Here is a 14,167-nt window from a genome sequence, read left to right on the forward strand (position 1 = left end):
AGTCACGAAAAAAGACAAAAAGGAAAAAATAAATAAATAAATAAATAAAATAAAATCTCTAAACTCACAGGCACAAAGTAGAAACAGAACTACAGGAATCTGACAAATCTCCCTCATACAGGCATTTTAACACCACCCCTACCCCTGTATAATTGATAAAACAAGTAGGACAAAACCAGTTAAGGATAACAGTTTGAAGGTAAATTCAATTAAGGTGTTTCATCTAATAGACACAGAAAAGCCTCACCTTAAAACTGGAAAGACTTTTTTTTTTAAACACATGGAATATTGATGAAAATCTATCACAAACTAGACACCACTGAAACAAGGTCAACACAAGTTTCAAAGAATCAAAATCACATTAGACCACATTTTACTAAAACAATGAAGTTATCAATCAATAAAAATTTAAAAGATACATGCACCAAGATTTTTCAATATAACTTCTAAACTTACAAGTCAAACAATAAATCATAATGAAAATATGAATATATTCAAAATGAAAAATAAAAATTCTACATAGATAACTTATGGGATGTAGCTACAGTGGTATTCAAAATGAAATTACCACTTTAGATATATATACATACATACATATATATAATGACTGAAAATTAATGACCTGAACATCCTGTTTAAAAAGTTGAATATTAGTAATTAATTACAAATATGGTAGAGATTCAAAAGACAAGTTTGAATTTTCTGCCAATATATTTGAAAATGTGGACAAAAATAAACAAAAAATTTAATGTAAACTACCAAATGTGACTCAAAGAAAAGGACAAAGACTCTAATGATCCTGTAAATATTAAAGCCAATAAACAAGTAATTTAAAATTCTCAGGCCATGGGCCGGCCCGGTGGCGCACAGGAGAGTGCGCTGCTTGGGAGCGTGGCGGCGCTCCCGCTGAGGGTTCGGATCCCATGTGGAGACTGGGTCCCGCTCACTGGCTGAGCGCGGTGCGGGCGCAGCACCGAGGGTTGCGATCCCGTTGCCGGTCCCCGGTATGGGCACAACACTGAGGGTTGCGATCCCGTTACCGATCAGTAAAAAAGACAAAAAGGAAAAAAAAAATTTCTCAGGACAAAAAAACCAGACCCTGATGGTTTTACGGCAAGTTTTACCAAACCTTCAAGGAACAGGTAATTCCAATTTTAGATAAACTCTCTAGGGGAACAAAAATGAGGGAATACTACAGGTCATTTTATTAGACAAGAATAATCTCTTTTTCAAAATATTTAATTGATACATAAGTATACACATTTATGGGGTACTATATGGTATTTCAATACATGTATATAATGTGTAATGACCAAATCAGGTTAATTAACATATCCATCACCTCAAACATGTATCATTTTTTTGTGCTAGGAATATAGAATAATCTTGCTATTAAAATTTGTCAAGGTTGGGGCCGGCCCGGTGACGCACTGCTACAGTGCGCCGCTTGGGAGTGCGGTGGCGCTCCCGCCGAGGGTTCGGATCCCACATACAGACCGGTTCCCGCTCACTGGTTGAGCGAGGTGTGGGAGCAACACCAAGGGTTGTGATCCCGTTGCCGGTCCCAGTCCGGTACAGGCGCGACACTGAGGGTTGCGATCCGTTGCCGGACACGAAAAAAGACAAAAAAAGGGGAAAAAAAAAATGTCAGGGTCAGGCCGGCCCGGTGGCGCACTCAGTAGAGTGCAGCGCTTGGGAGTGTGGTGGTGCTCCCGCTGAGGGTTCGGATCCCATATAGAGACCGGTCCGCTCACTGGTTGAGCGTGGTGCGGGCACGACACCGAGGGTTGCGATCCCGTTACCGGTCACGAAAAAAAAGACTAGATTAAGACTGAACCTTGTAAATCCCCAAGATACTTGAAAAGTTTGATTGTGTATATTTGACTGCCAAGGCCTTAACTTATTTTAGGGTTAAGACCTAAAAAATAATCAACATTTGGATTATATTAATATAAAATATTGGGGCCGAGCCCGTGGCGCACTCGGGACAGTGTGGCGCTGGGAGTGCAGCAGCGCTCCCGCCGCGGGTTTGGATCCTATATAGGGATGACCGCTGCGCTCACTGGCTGAGCACGGTGCGGCCAGTCTCAAAAAAAAAAAGGACAAAATTTGTCAAGGTTAATACAAAAAAGGAAAATTACAGACCAATCTCACCAATGTACACAGATACTTGTCCTAAAATATTAGCAAATAAAACTGAAACACATTGTTTTTCTTTTTTAAAAAAAGAATAATTCACAATCACACTGGGTTTATCCCAGAAATGGTAGGTTAATTTTTACTTCCACTTGCTAAAGGAAAAAAAACCCCAAAAACTACATACACTTTTGACAGTGAAAGATAAAAGCATTCCCTTTAAAACTAGGACTACTGACAATGATGCCCTACCATTACCACTTGAATTCTCCATCGTAAGAGTTGTCCTAAGCAGTGCAGCAAGGTTCCCTCTAGAAAATTCCACATGTTCAGCTGTCCAGAAACTCCCTGAACCTAGTCTTTCGGGGTTTTTATGGAACTTTCATTACATAGGTGTGACTGATTAAATCACTGGACACTGGGGATCTACTCATCCTTCAACCCCTCTCTCCTCCCTGAAGATTGTGGGGTGGGGCTTAAAGTCCCAACCCTCTAATCATGGCTTGGTCTTTCCAGTGACTAGACCCCATTCTGACGCTACCTAGGGGTGGCCAGCCAGTCAAACATTAGCATCAAAAAGCCAAATCACTTTGGAGATTCCAAGGATTCTAGGAGTTGCATGCCAGGAAACATGACTAAGACCATATATTTCACAATATCACAGGAAACAACACAAATGTCCATCAACTGATGAATGGATAAATACAATGTGGTATATCCACACAATGAAATATTATTCAGTAATTAAAAGGAATGAAGCACCAATAGTAATACATGTTAAAAAATGAATGAACCTTGATAACATTACACTGAGTGAAAGAGGAAAGTCACAAAAGACCACTTATTGTGTGATTCTACTGATATGAAAAGTCCAGAATTGGCAAATGGGTACCAGGTTTCTTCATGGGGTGATGAAGATGTTCTAAAGTTAGACTGTGATGATGGTTACATAATTCTGTTACTACAGCATAATGCCCATTAAATCATATACTTTAAAAGGGTGGATTGTATGGTACCTCAATTATATCTCAATAAAGCTGTTATTTTTAAAATCTGAGATATAAGTTCACACCCACCAAATTGGCAAACATAAAAATATCAGACAATACCAATGGTTGGTGAGGATGTAAGAGCAACAGTGCTGGTAGGAGGGTAAACTGGTACAACCATTTTGGAAAACAATTCGCACCATCCACTAAAGTCAAAGATATGCATGGCCCACTACCCTATAATTCTCTCCAAGGTCTATGCCTTGGAGAAATGTTTTTGTACTTGTTCAGAACAGCACTCCCTCTTACTGGAAACAATCCTATTCTCCAGTGACAGGACAAAGAACAAAATGAGATACATTTGGCCTGAAATATAACACAGAAGTGAAAAGGAATAACTACAGCTACATGCATTACTGTGGAGAAACCTCACCATCCACGAGTGCTCACTTCCCTCTCTTCCCAGCCTTATTTCCATTTCCCACCATTATAATCACTTCCTTGACCCTCTCTTACTCTGCCACTTTTGTTTGGGAAAACCACAACCCCAGTTAAATGAAGTACTGCCTACTATGCTTCCAGTAAAAATAACAGAGCTGTGCAGTTTTCACTTAAACTCAGGACTGCTCCCCTCAGGTATGCCATCCCATGATACTAATCCATTCACATTCTTACTTTCCCACAGAATATTTCATACTTCCTTCTCTCTCATCCTACCCCACCAGTCCCAAGTCCCCCTCATTCTCACTGCTGAGAACATCTTCAATTTCACTGAGAAAAAACCAAGGAAGGGGGCTGGCCCGGTGGCGCACTGCTGTAGTGCGCCGCTTGGGAAGTGTGGCGGCGCTCCCGCCGAGGGTTCGGATCCCACATACAGACCGGCCGCTCACTGGCTGAGCGAGGGGCGTGGGCAACACCGAGGGTTGCGGTCCCATGGCCGGTCACGAAAAAAGACAAAAAAAAAGGATAAGATAAAAAAAAAAAAAAAAACCAAGGAAGGAAGAAAACATCCACATGCTCCAGCTGTTCCATCTCCCCTACTCTGCTCTCCTACTCTCACCAGGGAGGAGTCTGTGGATGCCAACTCGCCACATGGGCACTTGGTCCAATCCCTGCTGCCTTCCCAAGAAAGTGGCTCCAGCAAGTGTCACCTCTCCTGCTTCATTAAGTTGTTCACTCTCTACAGAATCATTTCCCACCAACATTACAAAAATGTTGTGAGTTCTCCCATCTCAACAAAACCTCAGGGTCCCAAATCTCTCTCCACAGCTGTGGCAAATCCCCATGACAGTGTTTTCTCTATTTGTCATCCTCTTCTCTTCAGTTCTTCCTGAATGATCCCTTCCAAGCGGTGTCAAGGCACAGAACCAATCTTGGCCCTCATCATACTTGACCGATGCACAGGTTCCAACTCCCTCCTCCATGACAACACTCTCTCTTGGCTTCGAAGATGCCATACTCACCTGGTTTTCCTCCTACTTCAGAGGGTGCTCCTTCTCCATCCTCCCTGCTGACTTTGGTGCTCTCACTCAACCTCAGGCCCTTTAAGTGGCATCTAAACATTAAATACATTCCCACGTGCAACCCAGACCTCTAGCCTGAACTCTAAACACCTTAATCCTACATATCTCCAGTCTGCTCTCTAAATATGTCACAAACTGAACATGTCCAAAACCCAACTCCTTATCTTCCTTCCACAACCTGCTCCTCCAATAGTCTTCCCTTTTTTCATAAATAGCAACTCCCACAGCAAGCAAAAAATCCCTGGTATCCTTCACTCCTCTCTCACACCCACATCCAATCTGCCAGCAGATCTTATCTGCTCTCCCTTCAAGAAGTATCTAGAAACCAACCACTTCTCACTACCACCCCTGTTCCCCTTCAGTCCAAGCTGCCATTATTGCTCTGCTGAATCACTGCCATACAGCATTTAACCTCCTTCCAGCAGCACAAGAACAGCTAATCTTAACACAGCTTCAGGGGGACCTTTTAGAAACCAGATCGTGTCACACATCTGTTCAAAACACTAAATGACTTCTCATCTCACAGAAAAAAAAAAAAAATCTTAACAATGGCTTGTGTGACCTTACCCTTTGACCCACTCTCCTACCACTCCCACTCAGGCTCTTCACTGCAGCCACACTGGCCTCTCTCCTGTCCTTCCAATAATGCAGGTGCACCCTTCTTAGCACCTTGTGTGTGCTGGACCCTCTGCCTATAATGCTTCTCCCACTCCACACCCACCCATGGCCTCATGGCTTGCTCCCTCATCTCTTTCTGTTCAAAGGGCCCCTACTTAGGGAGGCTGACGCTGACCACTATATTTCAATCTGCAAACAGCCCCTCAACTCCCAGCCACCACCCCTGCTTTTTTCTTCTCCCTGTTTGTATCACCATATGGCTACTGTATCTTCTGCTTATCTGTCAACTGTCTCTCCCCCACAAAAATGTAAGCTCCATGAGGGCAGGGACTTTTGTCTGCTTTGCTCACTGCTAATAAACCCAGCACTAGAATACCCCCTAAGACTCGTAGGTACTCAAACATTTGAATAAATGGATCTCAATACAATGTTGAGTGGGAAAAAAAATGACAGATCAAAATGATTCAATTTATACAGTTTAAAGACAAGCAAAACTTAAGTTACATTATATGAATAGGATACATTCATAGATGGCAACACCATAATGCAAGAAAATCATACATGTTGGGTAGCACTTGCCTTGGGGAGGTCAGAAAGAGGGAGGTGGTCAGGGGAAGACACACAGGGAGCTAAATCAGTGGTAACATTCTATTTCTTAAGCTGATTAGTGGGTATATAACTGATGGTTTTAGTGTTTAATAATATCTGTACGAATGTTGGTATATACTATTTGAATATATGATCTTATTGAAAATTAAAATTAAAAATCAACTAAAGCAGGCATTGGCAAGCTGTGGCCCACCAGGCCAAATCCAGCCTACTGCGTGTTTTTGTAAATAAAGTTCTACTGGAAGACAGCCACCTTCATTTGTTTATGTATTGGCTATGCTGCTTTCATATTACAAAGGCAGAGTTGAGTAGTTGCAGAGACCTTTCAGCCTGTAAAGCCTAAAATATTTACTAACTGGCCCTATACAAAAAAAAGTTTGCATACCCTCAATAAAGTTATCTGGTTATAATGCGGAATTTGTAAAGATATTAAATGAAAAATCAAAAAGATCCACTCATCTGTTAACATATATTCCTTCAAAGCATATGTGATTATCCACGGTGTGCTGAAAAAATATGGTTCTATAAAACATGGGAGACTCCATAGCAAACCTTTATAATGTCCTGGGTGCCAAAAAGAAATAGAGATTTTAAAGATGAATGTTTTAGAAAGCAAACTGCAAAATCTCAAGTTTATGATCTCTACTCCAGTCAAAGAAAGGATTATGTTACATACAAGGGTACTTCAAAAAGTTCATGTTATCACATTTATGTAAATAAAACATATGTAACATAATCTAAACTTGAAGGAAAAAAACCTGCACTTAAACGCTACTCCATAACCTCCTCCCCACCTAAATCACCATTACTTGCCCACAGCAGCTAGGTAGACCTCAAAGCTTCTCTATGACCCCATAATATCCCATTTCTCTCTCCTTCAGGACATTCTCTTCACCGTAAGAGTTGTTTCTGTACTTATTTCTATTATTATTGAGGAAAAGTAATAATATTAATACAAATACTACTCTGTGCTGAGCACTGTGCTAAACAGTTAAAATTCAATATTAATTTCACAGATAAAGCAACTAAGGAACAGAAACGTGAACTAATATCATCCTGGAAAACTGTACGAGCCAGAACTCAAACTCAGCTATTTTAGACCCCATGCACTCTTAACTATCACAGTATATTCTGAATTGAGGACGGAAAGCCGGTATTAATCTGTGAAGACTCCCCTTAGCAAAATACTATGCCTATAATAAGTGCCAAATGCATAGTTGTTGAATCCATCTAAGGGTGGAATAAAGCAAGGACAGAGTCCACAGTGGCAAGGGGAAAGTCAGAGTGCTCTTTAATCAGAAGTGGCAGGGTCTCACTGGAAAACAAAAGAGGCAGGCAGATAGGTCCTGCCAATTGTCCAATGACTATAAAAACCCTATGTATCTCTATGTCAACCAAAGAAAACCAGGAGACACTGTCCCTGCATCTACTACATGATGACAAAAAACTGACATGTACTACCACCAAAAGGAAACAGCTCAGCTCGGGCCGGCCCGGTGGCGCACTGGATAGTGCGCCGCTTGGGAAGCGCGGCAGCGCTCCCGCCCGAGGGTTCGGATCACACGCACCCAAAAAAAGCTAGTAGGGAAACTTGCCAGAATTTGAACCCAGATCTGCCAAAACTCCAAAGTCAGACCATAATTGTGTCTCCCAGTGTGTAAATATCTATCAAATACTTTGTGCACATGTGTGAACATGCCAAACTTTGAATGATTTAAGTATAACCTGTATTTTAATACTTAGGACAGCATCATAAAATTAATTTCTAAATGAATATTGAAATTTATCCAGTTTCTATGTTTAGCAATTGGTGTTAATTTACCTCTCATAAGTGCTAGAAAGGTTCTACAATACCTCCTCCAGCCCTTTTATACTATTCAAGCTTTTTATTAGCCCTAATGTTGATTGCCTTCCCAGGGCATCTACTAGTTTGAGTATAATTTGTCTAATTAAATTTAAAGAAGAGATGTTTCAGGGAGCACCATTTCATCATTTCCTCTTAAACTCTATGCTGTGGACTTTAATGAGGACCTAAACCCCATCTTAACCCAGCCTTAGTTTCAGCACAGATGAGCTGTGCTTGTTCAGTGAGATTCTGCTGTGATGCCACTCTTGAAACAAATGGCACTTAAAACTGTGGTCTAGTGGGGCCAACACAACCCTAAGATATCATCTAGGAACTGAGATTTCTCCACTGCTTCTGGGTCCATTCCTTGCCATGGCCTAAAACTCTCTCTAAGAATCAATGACCTCAAAGTTCTGTTTCCGTCCAAAACCATGATTCTCATAAAAGGAAGCCCCAAACAGCCAATCAAGTCAATACCCTTCAATGTTCCTTTCACCATTGTCCCCATCTGGGCTGATTCACCAACCAACTACTAGGTCACCATGGAACACGCCTCAGCGAGTGCTGTACCCTGCCCTAATTAGGGTCTCGTGCATTCTCAGGCAAGCTCTCCTTTCTCTTCTCAAAGTGTGTCTCTGCCACCAGTATTCTTGTTCAGATTTATATTCAGGTACAGAAAACACAAGACTCCAACTAGCAATCCACACAGCTTTCTCGAAGTCTGACTCAACATTCAGTCATAATCTTATCTCTGCATTTTTAGTCCTGCTCTCTAATGTTCCTAAAAACAATCTTTCATTTTTCTTTCCTTTGGGCCACCAGATTTCATGGCAGTTAATCTCTGGGGTATACAAACTATTTCAAGTCCCCACTGTAAGAAATTCTGGAACTAATAAATACCCTAGTTTCCAGAGTCACTGAGAAGTACAAAATCAGAGCCTCCTTAGATCAGTAAAAACATGTTCAGAACCTATCAAATTCTACTTAAATTCTGTCAACTGTATAGTCTTCACTAATACTTGTAAGTGACAAGCAGTAAATAGCCTCTACTCGAGGTAAAGCCAGTTCTTTGCCAAGTCTATGACATGAAAATGTCCCAGGTAGGGCTGGCATGTGGCTCGCTTGGGAAAGTATGGTGCTGATAACACCAAGGCCACAGGTTCGGATCCCTATATAGGGATGGCTGGTTAGCTCACTTGGGAGAGCGTGGTGCTAACACCAAGTCAAGGATTAAGATCCCCTTACCAGTCATCTTTAAAAAAGAAAAAAAAAAAAAAAGAAAATGTCCCAGTTAGATGTAAAGGTAAGAAGCCTTTTCACACACTACCAAATCCCCTTTTATTTGTTTCTTCACAAACTAGCTATTCCACCTGGTATCCAGAGGTCAGTTTATAACCTTTCAAACCTGAAATTAATGGAGTACTCATCTGACAACTATCTCCCTCCCAGGAAAAAAAATAAAATTAAAAATAAAGAGGGAAGAAGAAAAGGGGCTTCCATGACAACTAAATCTAAGCCAAAGTCAAAATGCTACAAAAACAAATCTCCAGTCAACCTAGATCCACACTGCAACAGAAAAAACCCATTCCCACTCAAAACACCATCCATTTCAAGAATGTGCAATATTTCTAGCAAGAATCTACATCAAGCCTCTGACAAATATGGAACCACAGACAGTATTTCAAGTTTGATGAAGGGACAACCAACACATATGGAGCAATAAACATCAGTCCTACTTGTAATTACAAAACAGCTTCACCAACATGGGAAGAATGGAGCTGCTTTTTAAGACACCCCAAACCAAGGAGGCAAGTCAAACAACCATTTAGTACAAACCAGTAACAAGGCATAACTATTTTACTCTTTTGCTTACAAGACTTCTAGCAATCTCAATCACCTACAGTTTAAACAAATCAACCTGCAAAGAGAAGCTCTTTCCTCTGAGGCCTCTAGGGCCCATCACTAAGAGCCTACTTACTTATACCATGTATAATTCTAACAAGCTCTACCAACTGATCTCTTTTGTAATTGCTTGCCTCTCCCTCTAGGCTGAAAGTCCTTAAGGGCCTGTTCATCGGTGAATCCCGAATACAGTTCCCGGCAGAGTAAGGACTCAATTACTATTTCTGCTGATCAAATAAATGAATATTAGAAGTAGATGGGGTCACTTTTCGTTCTCAATATAGCCACAGGCAGAATTTCAGGATGAAAATCAGAAACTGCCTCCATGATCTGCCTTTTATATGTCCAGATATTAACATCTAATTGATGAAAATGTGTACAGTTTTCAAACTAACATTCTTCCATTCAATAAACTACATAACCTAAATTTCAAGTATGGGCAAGAAAAGGATCTCTGCCCTTCTCTCTATCACTGCACCTCATCTCCCCAGGAGGAAAGAACATTCCTTCATTTGTCAGAGTCCAGGGCACAGAGGAGTCCCCTCAACTAGTAGGCAGGGTCACTGTGTTAAAAGGTAGCATGCTATATGCCTCTTTCCTTGCCTTCAAAGGGCAGAACTGGTAAACTGATCCAGAACTAAGTCTCTGCGAATAGTTCCTCATTTAAAAAAAAAAAAAAAAAAATTGAAGCTGGCATCTAAAAACAGAACTGAGAGCTGACTGACAAGATGAGGACAAAAGATACAAAACTCGGGCCGGCCTGGTGGCGCACTGCTACAGTGCGCCGCTTGGGAGTGCGGCGGCGCTCCCGCCGAGGGTTCGGATCCCACATACAGACCGGTTCCTGCTCACTGGCTGAGCGAGGTGCGGGTGCAGCGCTGAGGGTTGCGATCCCGTTGCCGGTCTCGGTCCGGTACGGGCGCGACACTGAGGGTTGCGATCCGTTGCCGGACACGAAAAAAGACAAAAAAAAAAAAGATACAAAACTCAAAATCTACAGCAGTATGAGGTTTTTCAGCACAGAAGCAACATCTAAAAACCTGAATTCTACTAAGTTTCAGCACAGTATAATAATGTATGTTCACGAGATAAAGGAAAGAAAATTTCTAAGTTATTTTATAATTTGTTTAATATTTCTTTTAAAGTTCAGTCTTCTCACACTCGAAAAATGATATATGTACACCATCTCCCCACTAGTAAATAATCTCCAAGGCAGGATCTAGGTTCTACAGAGTTCACAGATCACCCAAAGTATAAACTCACAAGCAGTCCCTAAAATCTATGGTCTAGAACAGTGGTTCCAAAACCCAGTGGGACTTCGGTATTGTCCAAGAAGCTTTTAAAAAAATTAATTCTCGGGCCGGCCCGGTGGCGCACTGCTACAGTGCGCCGCTTGGGAGCGTGGCGGCGCTCCTGCCAAGGGTTCGGATCCCATATATAGACCGGCCACTCACTGGCTGAGCGAGGTGCAGGCGCAACACCGAGGATTGCGATCCCGTTGCCGGTCCCAGTCCGGTATGGGCGCGACACTGAGGGTTGCGATCCGTTGCCAGTCACGAAAAAAGACAAAAAGGAAAAAAAAAAATTTAATTCTCAATATTATCAAAAATTTCCAGAGGTGGAGTCCACGGTCTTAAAAGTGTCCCAAGTGATTCCAACATAGGCCAGTCTAGTATCTACCTAGAGCAGGAGTTCTCAACTTAGCAGTATTGATATTTTCAGCTGGATAATTTTCCTGGGTGGGGGTGGGGGACTGTCCTGTGTTCTATAGGATGTTGAGCAGCAGTATCCTTGGCCTCTACCCTCTAGACATACACTGCCCACACCCAGAGGTGTGGCTAGCAGAAATGTCTCCAGATGTTGCCAGATGATTCCTGGGGGGCAAAATCGCCCCCAGTTGAGAACCCCTGATCTAGAGTAAATTGAAAACCAATCATTTGAAGTTTTCTTAAGAAAGAAAAGAAATATGAAAGTTGCTTAAAACCAAGAGGCCAGGTCTGTTTTTTCAGTACATCCTCAGATGCAGTTAATACCACTCAGCCCACAATGGGCTCAGATCTTGACTTATGAGGGCCAAACCAGACTCTTGTGCTTTTCATGAAATAAACTTTAGTTGAGCAGATAATTAGAAAAGCTTAATTATCACTATCATTTACTCTTCTCAAGTGTGACAAAACTTTGTGAAATTTTGTATCTATATATATACACTCAGGCTGCCTTCTCAAATATCTAAAATATAAATCTGCAAGATCCAAGTTTATCATAGAAATAAACTGAATACTGATCCTGACAAATACTCTGTTTTAAGGAAGAGATGTTTACTTGTAATAAGCACATTATCTTTCTACCAAACAAACACAAAAATTTATCTTAAGCTAAGTAAACCTCGCCCTGTTGAGACCTAATTTTATTACTATTCATTTTCTGTCCAGCTATGTATGGTCTGTCTCAAATTCTCAATTAGTTAAACGAAACTAGAAAGTTGTTTGTTTTCGGTTTGTTTTGTTTTGCTATACTTTACACAAAAGCTAAAGTCTTCTAAACCCAAAACAATCTTCTTCCTGTCCCTGAGTAAGTTACACCAGCAAGATGCTCATCTCTACTTAAGACCGAGTCTATCAAAATACACTTTTCCAGGGCTGGCCCAGTGGCGCACTGGAGAGTGCGCCGCTTGGGAGTGTGGTGGCGCTCCCGCCGAGGGTTCGGATCCCCTGTGGAGACCGGTTCCCGCTCACTGGTTGAGCGCGGTGCAGGCGCGACACCGAGGGTTGCGATCCCGTTACCGGTCAGTAAAAAAAAAGACAAAAAAAAAAAAAAAAAAAAAAACACTTTTCCAGTGCAATAAAGCAAGCCAGGTCCCAAGCAAATAATACCAAGGGAAAGGCAAGCATGGTTTCAAGAACCATGGAGAAAAGCACAGGGCAAGCATTAAAAGACTGTGAGCTTATGTATGACTGAGCGGATGGCATTTTGTTAAATATTCCTGACACCCTGACCGGACATATTCAAGTGCACAATAGCTTCCAAAGCACCCATCGAAGACCACAGCTATTTCCCAAATTATCTGTGCTGAAGTATATCTCAATACACAGAAGGCTTTCAATCTTCAACAACAACCAGGAGTATACTACGGTCCTGAAGTTATTGATTTGGCGGCCAATCACATCCAGGAAGTAGTATCCAAAAATACTTAAGGAGCAGAGTCCTACTTAAGCTCCTAATGGCCTTTTCTGTATTTCACCACCCTTTTAAACAAAACATTCTTAGGCACCATCACAAATTACTCCAGCAAATGTATGTCATTTAACGAATCTTTAACAACCCCTCTCCTGAAAAAAATCAAAACAATTTCCAGTTCATTTTTTTTTCAGCCCAACTGACTCAAATACAGAGAGCTTTCTAAAAAGAGTCACCAACAGCCAGGGCTTAAACAGTCATCTGGCTTCCTAATGGTATCTAAACATTTAAAAATTAAATTTAGTCAATACTAACCACTAATTACTAAGCTTACTCTATCTGCCAGGCTGCTCGACATGTATAAGTCATTTCCGTCTATACTCAGTTACATGTATAAATCCATTTGTTGGGACAAACTTACCGGGTAGACACTATTACTAGTCCCTTATTACAGAGGAAGCAGAAAGGTTGAGTAACTTGCCCAATAATGTCACAGCTAGAAAGCGGTCAAACCTAGATCTGTATCCAGGCAATCTAACTCCAGGGTGAAGAGAACCACCACCACCACCACTAACTGGGCATCAGACACTAGCTACTGAAGGCACATTTCAGTGGCTGGAGACGTGGAGTCCTTTTCCCACTTGCTGCCTTTCTGCAACATGACCTTGAGGACAAAATAAAAGTAAACTTCCCATTAGTGAAGTGGGACAATATCAATATTAACAACTGCTGCGAGCATGAAAGGGAACAACTACCAGGGGTCCCCTGCCATAAACGCCAAACATAAACAGCGCTCTATCCATCCCCACAGAGAAAATGTTGAGGACCAGGAAAATGACATTAAGTCATGAGGCTGAAACGTCAGGGCACAGAGATACGTCCAAGGACTCATTGTCCAAGCTGTGATCAAAGCAAACAAGACGTCTGGAGGAGACACCTCCAGGTTAACAGAGAATGGGCTTCTTTAAGAGGGTGGTACTTCGAGTCGCAAAAGGGACCACCCCCGCTCCCCGGCTCAAATACACGAGAGAGACATTCGTGACCACATCTACCTCAGCGCCTCAGCAGCGGGGTAAGAAAGTCACCGGGAAGGCTACTGGAAGACTCCGAACCGGTTTGTGTGTATCCCGATGACTGTGCGCCGCGGGAGCAGAAACCCACAGAACTTGTTTCCCGGAGGAGAGCGCGCAACAATGGCCTTCGCGGAGCTTTACGGCGAGTTGCTGCCCCAGCTGGACGCGCTCCCCGAGGCCCCCGGGGGAAACTGACCGGGAGCCCAGGCCGGGCGGGAGCGGGGCCGGGTGGTGGGCGACGCCGCGGGCGGCGGGCGGGGGGCTGGAGCCCGAGCCCCCGTCAGGGGCGGCTCG

The 14,167-nt window shown here is 42.3% G+C and overlaps 1 protein-coding gene across 1 annotated transcript in view; it reads right to left on the reverse strand.

Annotated features, from left to right (window-relative positions):
• Positions 1–14,167, reverse strand: part of PPP6R3 (protein phosphatase 6, regulatory subunit 3) — a 137,226-nt gene that overhangs the window by 122,625 nt on the left and 434 nt on the right. Inside the window, exon 2 of the mRNA XM_008569576.1 lies at positions 13,222–13,464. The gene's annotated coding sequence lies outside the window, so the exon portion shown is untranslated. The remainder of the gene's footprint in view (positions 1–13,221; positions 13,465–14,167) is intronic.

This window comes from Galeopterus variegatus, unplaced genomic scaffold (genome assembly GCF_000696425.1).
Source record: "Galeopterus variegatus unplaced genomic scaffold, G_variegatus-3.0.2 Scaffold512, whole genome shotgun sequence".
In the NCBI taxonomy this organism is placed as follows: domain Eukaryota; kingdom Metazoa; phylum Chordata; class Mammalia; order Dermoptera; family Cynocephalidae; genus Galeopterus; species Galeopterus variegatus.